This window comes from Vicia villosa, unplaced genomic scaffold (genome assembly GCF_029867415.1).
Source record: "Vicia villosa cultivar HV-30 ecotype Madison, WI unplaced genomic scaffold, Vvil1.0 ctg.002056F_1_1, whole genome shotgun sequence".
Lineage (NCBI taxonomy): Eukaryota > Viridiplantae > Streptophyta > Magnoliopsida > Fabales > Fabaceae > Vicia > Vicia villosa.
Window position 1 is genome coordinate 200,569 of NW_026705824.1, and position 14,486 is coordinate 215,054.

The window sequence follows — 14,486 nt, forward strand, 5'->3', positions numbered from 1 at the left end:
AGAAGAAGAAGAAGAAGAAGAAGAAGAAGAAGGTTGCTAGTGTCAAAACTCTATCTACTTCAGTTGATCACCCAAGTAAGTATGCTTCTGGAATAATACCTGCATCTGACTTGATTAATTCATTATCATCCATCACAACCACACAACCATCCGTTTTACCATCTGTTTCCTCAACCGTTCCATCTCAAACCACGTCACTTGTTCCTTTTTCACCTATTTATGTTAACATTCATATCTCTAACAATCTGCTTACATCGATAACTCAAACATCAACAATAACCGCATTACCTGTCTATGCTCATACAAAAAATCCATCTCTCACCATTTCAGAAGCTGAAATATCTCCCAATAACGAAATACCTACATCATCCAATGCCTTAAACCTTCTCAAATTTTCCTTTTTCAACAAAGAAAACAGTTCTGGTCATAAATCTCCTTCTGAAGAAGAAATCCCTCAAAAGACCAATTCTGAAATTTTGGAAACTCTTGTATCTGAACCTCTCACAACTCTTGAATTAGTCGATCCTTTAGAACAGAATCCCACACCACAAAAAGTACCTGAATTAATATCACCTTCTGAGCCTTAATCAAACCTCTCTCTCATAATATATGAGAAACCTTTTCCCAAAACCTTGGATGAATGTGTTAATCTTTTCAGAAACAAGGTTACGAAAAAGAATTCAAGGCTAAGAGCAGAAGCTGTCACAAGCACTCATCCTCAAGATTTGTATAATTCTTGGGTGATGTTTCAGAAATGGATGTCATTGGAATTTGAGAAGTTGATGAACTTCTCTCAAATGTCCAGAATTGCTAATGTACATATGGTCACTGAAAGAAAAGAAGCTGAAGAAAAGGTTAGAGCCTTTGAACTTCTTGCTGCAAAACAGAGAGCAATTGAAGCCAAAGCAGCTAAAGAAGCTAGACTTAAGGCTCTGCAAGATACTGAAAAGGAGAAGCTCCGAAAAGCTGAAGAGAAAGCTAGAAAGGCTCAGGAGACAGAAGTTGATAAAGCAAAGGAAGATGAAGCTGCTGTTGTTGTCTCTTCTACAGACTCTATCATTATCCGCTTGGAGCAAGCTGTTAATGAAATCAGAGAAGAACAAGCTGGATACAAAAGAGAACAAGAAGTTTTCAAGGAAAACTTCAAGGAACGAAAGGAAGTAAATGCAAATGTTCAGGACATGCTGCAAAATATTCTTACCTCTCTGAACACATTTTCTTCATCTGGACCTTCCAAACCTTAGATTCTAGGATTGTTATTTTCCCTTTTGTTATCAAAACCCTAGGAATATATTGTGTTTTGCTTTATATGCCATGTTTGTCTTTCAGATGTTTAAAAACTGCTTTATTATCAATAAATTGTTTTGCTTCTGATATTTTCTTGCTTCTTATGTCTTATGTTTTTCACACATAAATATATTTTTGATTATGAAAAAAAGGGGGGAAAATCTGGAGTTAATTTTGATGATCAATAATCATTTCCTGAAATAAAACTGCTTACATTTACTAACCCCATATAAACTTTTGTTTGTGTTAGAAATGTTTTGTTTTTCAAGATGATATCATAAAACTCTGATTGACATCAGATTATGAAATATTGGTGTCAGACTCTGAAAGCTATGAATATCAATATAAAAATCAGATATTAGCATTCAAACTCTGAGAGTACATTGGCAATCTGACTCCGAGAATGTGACTCTGGAATCAGACTCTAAAAAGATGTCATACATAATCAAGCTGTGAGTTTTTACAAAGATCTCATTTTAAGCAACCAGGCCTTGAAGTTGACAATGAGGCTCTGAAAGACCTCACTCAAATATAACAAGATCAGGCTCTGAAAAATTTCATTTAGGCACTGCATTTTCCAAAATAGAAATCAGGCTCTGAAATGAATTTATCAATCAGGTTCATTAGAGGATCTCAAACAGTTGGTAATATATCTCTTCCTTCTACTTCTAACGTACTTTATGTTGAAGGATTAACGCATAATCTATTATCCATAAGTCAATTAAGTGATAATGGTTATGACATTATATTTAATCAAAAATTGTGCAAGGTTGTTAGTCAAAAGGATGGCACTGTTCTATTCACTAGGAAGAGGAAAACCAACATTTATAAAATTAAATTTTCTAACCTTAAAGTTCAAAATGTAAAATTCTTAATTTCTATAAATGAAGAGCAATGAGTGTTTCATAGACGCTTGGGTCATATTAGCATGAGAAAAATATCTCATCTAAATAAACTTGAGTTAGTCAGAGGTTTGCCTAAGATGAATTCTCTACAGATGCTCTTTGTGAAGCATGTCAGAAAGGAAAATTTTCTAAAACATCTTTTAAATTTAAAAGTGTTGTTTCCACCTCCAGACCTTTGGAGCTTCTACATATTGATTTGTTCGGTCCAGTAAAAACTGCATCTGTCAATGGTAATAAGTATGGACTTGTCATAGTTGATGACTATAATCGTTGGACATGGGTGATATTCCTAAACCATAAGGATGAGTCACATTACGTATTCATCACTTTCTATTCCAAAGTGCAAAATGAATTTGATTCTAAGATTGTTAGAGTCGGAAGTGATCATGGAGGTGAATTTGAAAACCAACAGTTTGAAGAACTATTCGATTGTAATGGCAAATATCATGATTTATCATGTTGTTGAAGCGGTAAAGCGGCAAACAAAAAGTAATAGGTTTATTATTACCGGGTGATATAGGTTATATCGTATCGTAGTCCACAGATATTGGTAGAGAAAAACTGCCGTCCAATGTTCTCGCGTTCTAAGTTTCATGATTGGGTGCGGAAAGGTAAATGCGGGAAAAGTAAATAAAAGCAAATAAACAATCTTAATAGTCTAAGAGAAATAGTTATGGAATTGCATTTCGTTCTACCCGTCGAATACTTAAATCTGAAGATCTATCGCTCAACACTCACAATACGCATCAAAATCACCAGGCATCATTCGAGACGCCGCATCAATGTCCATTTTTGCAACACCGACAAAAGCTCAACTGTATCATTTACATCGACGATTTCTCCACCGACACAAACAACACGGAGGCATTAAACTCGATACCCATTACGATTATTAGCTTCAAATCTATTTCTACAATTCATAAACTAATGGTTATCATTCCTAATCAAGATCTATGATGTCCATTTCTGCAACAACACAAATCCAGAGCATTTAAGCAAAAAGATCAAGAACAACAACAATGATAATTTGTAAAGTGTATATATAAATGATCCCAAGATCAACAAATGTACATACAATAACAGTAGAAATATACTCCCTCTGGCCTTATTTACAAGCAAAGATTCTCTTTTTAGGTTCATTGGATAATGAATGTATCTTGTCTTTTATGTAGACTAGATACATTCATTATTCAATGAACCTAAAAAGAGAATTTTGCTTATAAATCAGGCCGGAGTAGTACATACAAAACCCACCATTGGAATGAAACATAGGGAAGAAAGAAGATGAACCGGAAACTTTCACCGTGTCAAGGCAATCGAGACAAATCCATAGTCAAACGAGACAAATCCTAAACCTCTAAGTAATGATCATAGCTAGTGATGTAAGTGACTCACACTTGTGAAAAAACTATTATGATTCAAGTAACGATCATAGCTAGTGATGTAAGTGACTCACACTTGTGAAAAAACTATTATGATTCAAGTATAAGTGACTAAATTTCACACCGACTAGAAATCGAGGAAATTTTTAATATATACGAGAAAAGACTCACTCCTACTGCGTTTAGATTTTGCGTGAATAAAGTGTTTGTGTTTTAAATTTGGAACGTTTAGTCTATTGAAACTTCTAAACGTTTAGTCTATTAACCCTTATGGCACTCCCTATACTCTCTAACGACATTTTATATAAAAAAATTCTAATAATTATTTTCTACTCTTTGGTATAAATTGAGTTTAAAAAGAACAAAAATTTAATTAATATCACAACATTTTTGCCTAATTAAACATGTTTTTATTTCATGTTATTGTCACTAGTTGCAAGTTGCAACAATTCAACTCCTTATGGAGAAAAAGACGGAAGATGAATTTGACGTACTGGTCCCCTATGCTGAAATATATATATATATATATATATATATATATATATATATATATATATATATATATATATATATATATATATATATATATATATATATATATATATATATATATATATATATATATATATATATATATATATATATATATATATATATATATATATATATATATATATTCCTCCAAAAAGTGCTTTGAGTGGAGAATGAAGATGTTAGATAATTTTCTAAAAACAGAATGTGTAAGGTTAAAATGCTTTAATTAGAAAATCATAATAGATACTTTAAAGATGAGACATGTAAGGGCTAAGTAATTTGAATTGAAGACCAAAGTAAATAAAGAAAAAAACAGAGTCTAAGTGAATATCATCACACACATTATACATATGATGATATACATAACATAGTTATTATACTGAAATAAACTTTGCTCAATATTCTTAATGAGGTAGCTTCTTCACCTTTTTTGGTTTACTAATTACATCTTTCATAGCAGAAGCCATTGACATCATCGCAACCGCACAGTGAAGTACCAAGCTGTCCACAAACGCAGTTTCTGCAAGCTGAGTGACACGTTTTAACAAGATCAAAACAGCGACACTGAGGAGTAAGGGTGGCTACTTTGCAAATACATCTATCACAGCATACTGAGGTGTGCGGTCCACCATTGGAGAGCACTTGAGTTATCAACGATGTTGAGTCGAAACGAGCATTGAGAGATGGAGCTGTGAAGGACAAGAGGAAAAGCAACAAAGATAACCTCATCAATATTCTCTTCATGTTAAGCTCCATTATTACTCTCTCTCTCTCTTTCTGATTAATTTCTGTATTTCTTTTCCTTTTCCGTGTGAAGAGATATACAGCTACAAGGGTCAATTTATAATATAGTTTTTACGAATAAAAGAAAGATATTAAAATGATATTAAGATAAGAAAGTTATCATTGATTTTTTATTTTAAAATAGCAAAGTAAATTATATATTAATAAATATAAATTTAAAGTTTAGAAATCGAACAACTCAAATTAAGAGCATCGGTACTCAAAAATCCAAGCAAACAAAAAATTCAAAACTTAAACGATAAAACTTGGAGTGTGGGCATGAATTCACTTTCACGCTAGGCTAATAATCATAGTCATTCAGTGATTTACCAACCAACTTTCATGTCAAAAAATAACTTTATTCTGAATTTTCTATATCGTCTAAACCACTGAATGCCAGAATGTAAAAGTTTAAAGAGGATTGTTTTCCTTGTCCTAGACCCTAAAACAACTCAAGGACCCATAAGATCGAATGTGACAAAGACCTATACTAGCCCATCCAAGTAAAAAATCAATACGAGAAAGCTAACGCAATATCACACAAGACAAAAAGATGGCTAGTCGACTCCTCCTGGCCAATACAAAGCACACACCCAACGTTACTGGAACAAGACACGATTTGATGCCTCAGAAGATTTTGCCTAGATGGTAACTTGTTATGAAGTAGCTTCCAAGAGAATACAACTACTTTGAAAGGCGCATAGCTCTTCCAAACCTTGGAAAGTCCCCTCAAAACCCTCTCTGATCTTCCTTCCGGAAAGTTAGTTGTGACCAATAGGGTATTGTAATCATATCTAATCGAGAAGCACCTATTTAGATAAGGTTTCCAAATCGAAGAGTCTTCTTGGTCAACCTTGACCACTCCATTATTAAGACTAAGTAAACCCTATAAAACTTCATCCTCCCAACCCCGGAAAAATATCCTCCAACTAAAATTCCAAACCCAAACATCTCCTTCTCCAAACCCCAAGGAGCCCACCACTTGAAACTTCTTCTCTGAGATAAGGAACAACCATTCAAATGTGACACACAAAGGGGTTGACCCAACTTAAACATCATGCTAAAATCTGGTCCTTTGATCTTCCCTACCACCTTAACACAAGAAAAGGTGAACCAGTTCCTCGCTTGATCTGTCGGAACCAAGAAGAGAAACATTTTTACCCCAAGGAGACACCCACAAAATATTGCATGTCCTAAACTCCCCCCCCCCCCCCCCCCAAATTGTGAAACGAAACTATGTTGACCGTAGTGAACCAAGAAAATGTCTTTCTGTCATACCACAAAATTTGCCCAACATATTTATTCATATTTCAGTCCATCTGACTTTCAAATGCTCAAAGATACACAAGAAGGAAGCATGCAGTCTCTCTCCTAAACATCAGCCTCTAAATTAGGGTTTCTAATTTAATCAAGGAATTTGAACTTCTGATCCCTCAAGTGGATTCCATGGTCTCTCACATGATTCAAAGTATCCTCATGCCAAGTATCATGCCCTGATTCAAAAGATTGCTCACTCAATGGCCCAAACGATTAATAATCGACTAGTTGACCTAAAAGTCAAATTATGGTCAAATCACAGTCAAAGTTCCTAATTTTTGGTCAACATCCTCATTATGAAGTATCATTCATCATTTGATCAAAGGTTTGATCATGATTCATCAAGGAGAGCTCAGAAATCATCAAAATCCCAAGTTACTAATTTAGGGTTTTAACTAAAAGTCAACCCAACTTTGACTAATCATATCTCTCTCATACTTTATCAGAAATTACCCAATCAAAGCTCATTATCAAGGAAATTCAATTCTCTACAACTTTGATGTTGGGTCCAAGATCCAGAAATGCTTCCGCATAAGAGATATAAGTCAAAACATTACAGGTCCTTCTATGAGCTCGCAAAAAGCTGTTTTTTGTCAGGAGCTATATCATTAAGATAAAATCTCCAAATGCAAAATATGTTCCAAAGTGGATTGTAGGGGACATCTTGAGCTTTCCAAAAAGTCCTAGAACACTTCCATACCATAAAAAATGAGAGAGATATGCTTGGTACAAGGTGGTCAATTTTCAAGAAAAGTGTGAAACCTTAATTGGTAAAATACATACTTTTGAGTAATGGGCCTTAACATTTGTTTTGACCACGTGATCTTAAGTCCAAAGGAGGCCCAATGGTCAATTTATATTATTATTATGATATTTATCTTATTTTTATTTGATTTTTTATCATTTAAAAGTCAAATAAAATCAAATAAAAATCATCAAATAATTATATGATTGACACACCATATTTTTCCCTTGATTTATTCAGATCAAATACAACCTAATGGCTAGGATTAAATGGAGAATATACAAGAAATAGAATTGGTGCAAAAATAGAAAGATTTGGAGAAATTTTCATTCAAATATTCTCATATTTCCAAGTCACCAAATTTCATGATTTCTTTCCTTATTTCCAACCCTAATCTCACCCTCTATATAATCCTAAACATCACTCAATAGCAAGGACGAAAATTGGAGGAGAGGGCAAGGGTTCTCAATATTCAAAAATATCAAAGAAAATTGGAAAATTCGTGGAGATCATTCCAAGCATTGTCAAAGCCTTTCAATCGTTTCATTCCTCTCCTAAGGTGATATAAGGTAAGTATATTCGGTTTATAGCGTGGGAAAGCATCCATAATTCATATACCATGTTCATCATATTTCCATGCCTCTTGAATTTTGTTTTTCGCATATAGCTATAATATGATGAGATTTGATGATTTTTTTTGAGTTCATGAAATGTTTTAGAGGAGATTTGAACCACCTTTCATAAGCTTGGAGCCTAAATCGCATTATGCCATTGGTAGGGCATAACAAAGCTTCGGCCTCGAATCCACGTCTACGAGTATTTTCAGAGAAAAATAAGGCTTCCATTGAATTCGTAGCAGTCGGTTCAGTGGATCTGGGTGCTTTTGATTGTGGCTAACATGCTTCCTTTTAGTTTTGATTTTTCAGAATATTTTGCTACGAAAATTTTAACAGGTATCGTAGCTAACCAGTGGCAAATCTATAGCGAAATTCTGGGTCCAATGTTGAAGGAGATGAACAGTACCTCCTTGACTTTTTGACTGATGGCGTGGCAATTCCAGGCGTTTCGATTGGCCATTCAAACGAACTCATCCTCTCTCCAACCACAATTGGACAGTCAAAACGCACCTGGGGCCCGCGTGTAGAAAATACAATTTCATTTAATTTCTTTATCATGTTTTATTATATATTGATTATGGTTGGTTACTTATGCAACAAAGCTACGTGGATCAGCTGGCAATGTATGGGATCCTATTACCTGGAGGGCCTTGGATCGATTCTAGGTTCTTTCATATTTATTTTTTTATTTATTCCTAACCTCTCCTTTATCTTAATTATTTGTTTTATTAGCCATTTAACCCTTGATTATTCAGCCATTTAAATAACAATTAGGATTAATAGAATTAGGTTTTAATCTTTTTTTCTTTTCACATTTAATTTTAACTTAGGACAATTAGGATTTAATTTAATTCAAATTATATATCACAAAAAACTGGCAAAAATATTAGGATTAGGTTTTTACCCAATTTAATTAATTTAGGTTTTTTAGTCAAATGAGATTAAGTCGATTAATTAGGTTTTAACCAATAATTAATTAATTAGGGTTTAATTGATTAATTTTAATTTAGACTTTTAAGTTAGGATTAATTTTTATTAACGTTCTATTTTTTCATATTTTACTTATTTTTGATCCCTCTTATTTGTAACTGTCCAGGGTTTGTAACATTTTAACCTTTATTTTCGCGCCCAATTCTTCCTTTATTTTCCCTGCAGGTGTTTATTGTAATAGTTTAGGTTTATATATCTGCCTTTATTTTTCTGCCCACAGGTGTTTATTGTAATAGCGTAGGACTTTTAAATTCTGCCTTTAATTTTTGTTTATTTTAAACTGCGTGGTTAGTAACCTTAGGGAGTGATAAACCATCACTAATACTACAAGATAAATGTAATCGAAGTTAACCACGTGATTGTGCACCCACACACCTTTAGGGTAATCCCTTCTTGTTGCCTGTTGCCTTATTACTGTTGATTGTGCACCCACACACCTTTAGGGTAATCCCTTCTTGTTGCCTGTTGCCTTATTACTGTTGCCTTGTTGCCTCTAAGTATACTAAATAGTCAAGTCCCTTCGATTCCGAGGATACCTAAAGCAATGTTGCCTTAAAGTTATTGAAACTCCCTCGAAGCTGCCTTATAAAAATGATGGTCCCTCTCCCTCGAAGCTGCCTTATAAAAATGATGGTTCCTATTGCTAAGGTATTCTCGCATGATGCCTAAACAGAATGATTATTATATCCTTCCCTTAGACTACCTGCCCTCTTTATGGCAAGGGACAGTCTTATGGCGAACGATATCTCGATGACCCTTAAACTAGGGGTGATCAAAACCAAACCAACCCAATAGAAAACCGCAAACCAAACCAAACCAAACCAAACCGAAACCGCAAAAAACCGCATTTGGTTCGGATTAGTTTGAGTCACCTTTTAACAAAACCGCACGGTTTGGTTCGGTTTGCGGTTTGTGTTTTGTAAACCGAACCAAACCGAATCAAACCGCATTATGTTACAACCTAAATTTTACTTAACTCACATCCAACCAAAAATTAAACCTATTATACCTTAGCCTTATGATTACCAACAATTTTCTCATCCTTACACATATAATTTTAGTCCCGATCTTCTCAAATCTCTAATAACATTATCGCACCTTCTTTGCCACATACATCTTCCTTCTTCTTCTATAATCTCTACTCTCTTATATTCTTTCTTTTTTACCTTCTATTTTTATGTAAATGTTCCGTAATTCAGTTTCGTTTTTATCGCACATTTTCTTCTCTAATCTCTCAACACTTTTTTCTTTTTCTCCTTCACTAATCTCTTGTCTCTTATATTATTTTGTTTCATTATAATATTTTTTATATTGTTTTATGTTATTATTTTATATTTAATATTCCACTTTTTTCTAATTTAATTTTTACATATTAAATGGAAAATTGTTGTCAAAATATGACGAGTTTTGTTGTTATTTGATAGTGTATGAATGTCTAAATACAAAATTATGTTGTCATCTATATGTGTATTATGGCTCAATAGAATATTTGTAAAAAACCGAACCAACTGAACCGAACCAAACCGCATTAATTTGGTTTGGTTTGGTTCGGATTTTTTTTAAAAGCCAACCGAACCAAACCAAACCGCACGATTTTTTCTCTTGCGGTTCGGATGATTTTTTCCGTCAAAACCGCCCAAACCGCACCGCGAACACCCCTACCTTAAACATCCAATTGAAAGACTTCCTGCCCCCTTATGGTATGGATAGACCCTTTCGCCCGAAAGGCTAAAAGAACGAATTTTCAAACTTAGGGTAAGTAGCGTTTAATTGCTTGCTCAATTCAAATTCAAAATTCAAACTCTTTTTCCCACTAATTTTCAAATATTTTTCAAAAAGACTACGCTTATTTACAAGCTAAAGTTCTTATTCGAATTTCTATTCACACCCTCCTTTTTAAGCAATTCAAACATTTTGAAAACAAAAGTGAGCAAAGCAATTAAGAGCCCATGGATAACCATGGATGCAAAGGGTGCTTTACACCTTCCCTTTGTATAACTTACCCCCCGAACTCAAAATCTTTAAAAGGTCTTTTTCTGTTCTTTAAGCCTTTCTTATTGGATAAAATAAAAGTCGGTGGCGACTCTTGCTATCCGCAACATTTTCTTTAAAAGTCAGTTCACCGTATTACACTTTCCTTAGGGAAGGCACGTCCGAAAGCATACGCCATATCCACTTACTTAACAAAATAAGATATACCAATCTAAGATCCTTCACTCCTAAACCATTTGCCCTATTTACCTTTAAACACATCAGCCTACTCAACTCTGGCGACCTTTGCTCCACCTTTTAAACCCAAAAAAAAAACCTTCTCTGCATATTTACCAACTTTTTCTAGACCGAGCTCGACATCTTCATGAAAGACAACAAGAACTCTAGTATTGAATTCAACACAGGATTTAACAAGACCGATCTTCAGAGAGAATATTAGTGAAAGATTGGATTCAGTTCCCCCTCATTTGAGTGATTTCCATTATAAACAAACATGATTATAAATTAGTATTATCACAACTTAGTCTTAGATTTGCTTGCTTCTTACTAGATAATTTTCTTGCCTTACAACTTGTAGGGATTGATGCTTATAATATTAATCGTTGCACTAGCATATCTTTCATTATGTGACCATTGAGAACATTCTTCGTAATAACATAGCACAACAGGTCTTCATCAATGATGTATAAGTGATATGTTTTTCATCTAGGCACATTTCTGGTATAAATGATCGTGTATGTCTAAGTTTAGACAGTAATTTTTTCCTCGAGGTATAGATGATTGCCTTAGTCTTGGTACGGCTACTCCATTATTTGTACACATGTGATCATTATTTTTTCTAGGAACAGATGATAATTTCATTTATCAAATTGCGTAAAATCATTTGTCAAACTTGCTAACTTATGTACATATGATCATTTCTTTCATCTAGGTTCAAATGACCATTTAAAATTTAGGTTTATTGGTAAATCCTTTTAACTATGATACATATAATCAAACAAAATCGAGTATTATACAAATTTCAGTGCCAATAGTTCTTAATTATATTGTTATCATTAAAATTCTACAAAAATAAAGTTATTATTCTTCAAATCATATTTGATAGGAAAAGAAGGATAGAAAAAAAATGTTGAATTGATATTTTTAAATTAGAGTTGTCAAAATATAAGTTTTTTTATAAACAAAAAAATATACAAGACTCACCCATATTTTTCTTTAGAGGTGATATTGTATTGCAGATGTGGGAGATGGAATTGTTAATATCAAAGACTTAGTGATGGCATGACATATGATTAGCTTAAAGTTTAGAGGGTGTTTAAACTTTTATGAATGGAGCAAAGCTTCCTTTATTGTATCTTAATTAACTTGACTTGAGTTTTGTATCTTTGATTGACTACACCTAATGCTTCCTTTTCTCCTTTTAGAAATAATATATACCATTCATCATTCGTAAACACAAAACTCTGGGATGTCGGTATGCAAGTTGCAATGTACTCCTATTAGATAAATGTGCATGGATAATCTTGGTGGGATATTTCATGATATTTCCGTATCTTTGGCAGCGATGTGGATAATCTCCCTTATCCGCCCAACTCAACAAATCAGACTCCCACATGCAAGTTTGGAGTTCCACACGACACATGTGGATAATGCTCGTAGATTTTTTTTATAATAGATCAAAATATATTAAAAGAGGAAAAGTAAACAAAAATATACCCAAGATCAAAATATATTGGAATAAGTTAGTCTTTTATATTTTTTTTTCCTACAAGATGGTTCTTTATGTTTTTTTTTAATAAGTAAAGATGGTATTATAAAAAAGCACAAGAAGTGCTAACCAACAATTACAAGAGAGGAGTAAAGAAAAAACTCCCCCAACCCCCTATCACACATCATCTAATACAAACATATGGATTGACACACCAATCACCCCAAAAGATGGATTCTACTCCTTTAAAAGATGAAAGAAACCATTCCCAAGCAAAAAACTTAACCATACCTAAGGTGTCAATATCCCTCAAAGATACACCCTCAAACACAATTGCATTCCTACAATTCCAAACTCCCCAACAAAAAGCCAAGCCAAATAACCAACTAGTATCAACCTTAAATTTGGTTTTACAAGACGGATCCAAAAGAGAAAGACGATTGAAACAATTACCCAGAAAAAAGGTGTTACCCAATCCGAGCCAATCACACATCTTGGTCCACCAAAGAGAAGAAGTCGGACAAGAAGCAAAGAGGTGATCCAAATCCTCCTCCTCCACAACCCACAGAAAGGGCAAAGAATCTCCGAAGAAGCTAACAAAATGTTTCGCTTAACTAAATTAACCTTTGTTGGAAGTTAGTCAAGAAGAAGTCTCCAACCAAAAATTAAAAACTTACTAGGAATTTTGGCCTTCCAAAGGCGAACCAAGGCATTCACAAGGTCGACACTGAGACTACCACCCTGTCATACCCCAAAATTTGCCTTCCATATTCCAATCACAATGATTCAAAGTTCAAGAGATTCATCCAGTCATTCTCCTGAGCAAGAGTCTCCTAAAGCTAGGGTTTGGTACTCTCCTGAGGGAATTAACAAGACAAGATCCCTAATCAAGTTCTCCATGGCCCATGATGATCTAAGATGCCTCTATGATAAAAGTCAAGACCCAACTATAAAAGTTACCTGTTCAAACAAACTCCAAGATGCACAGTCAACTGATTAAACCTAAAAGTCAACCACAATCAAAGCATGGTCCAAACCTCTGATCATCGATCAAACATCAAGTACAAGGGTGTATATCCATAATTTGATCAAAGTTTGATCAGGATTTATCAGTAGAAACTCAGAGATGAACAAATACAAAAAGGTTCAAATTAGGGTCTCTCTAGGAGAAAGTCAACTCAACTTTGACTGGCCATAACTTTCACATGGAACATCAAAAATTCCCCACTCAAAGCCTATTTGGAAGGAAATTGGATTCCCTACAACTTTGTCTCTCACAAGCCAAGGCTAGAAATGATTCATTTGAGAGGTACAATGCAAACGATTATAGGTCCTTTTCAAGCATCCTCCAAAAGCAGTTTTTTTCAAAGAGGATATGATCAAGATAAAAGCCCCAAATGAAAAATATGTTCCAAAGTGGCTTATAGAGGACCTCTTGAGGTTTCCAAAAAGTCTTAGAACTCCTTCATATCTTAAAAATTGAGTGAGATATGCTTGGTTAAAGTTGGGTGATTTTGGAGGCAAAATATGAAACAAAGGAGGTTCAAATTGGGATTTTTAGCAAATGGGCCTATATTTTTATGATTCAACCTTGGTCCACAAGTCACTTATGTTACCCAAACCAAGTGCCACGAATTTACCTTTTTATTTAATTTCATATGATTTTTATTATTTAAAATAATATAATTGAAGGAAAAATCAAATATTGTGTTAAAATATTCACATGAGCCAATTCCAATCACATTTATGACATATTATCATATAATTTTCGTGGTATATTGATTGGGAAAAGATTGATATAAGATTTGGCCAAAATAGAAAGTTTTCATTTAAGATTTGAATCAACTTTACAAACTTTGCAAGATTGGGTTTCAAGAGGCCTTGGGCTATAATTTGTGACCTAATCTGTTGCCTATAAATACCTAACACATGCCACATGAATAAGGGTTGGAAATTCTGCAGAGAAAGCATATTCATGCACAAGAAATTTTCCAAAAAAAACTCACATTCGGTTTTTGCGAATTAGAAGGTTCCAACCATATTTAAAGGATGCAAAAGCTTCCTTGAGGGTCTCTGAAGGTGAATGGACATTGGCATAGCATCAACACCCCCAGATTGTTCTCCACCGAGCCAAGGTATGTGGTTTTAAAATTGTGGCCGATTAGAATAATTCATATGCATCCATGGTAAATTGATCGTATGTTCTGATTGTTCTTGGTGCCCTGA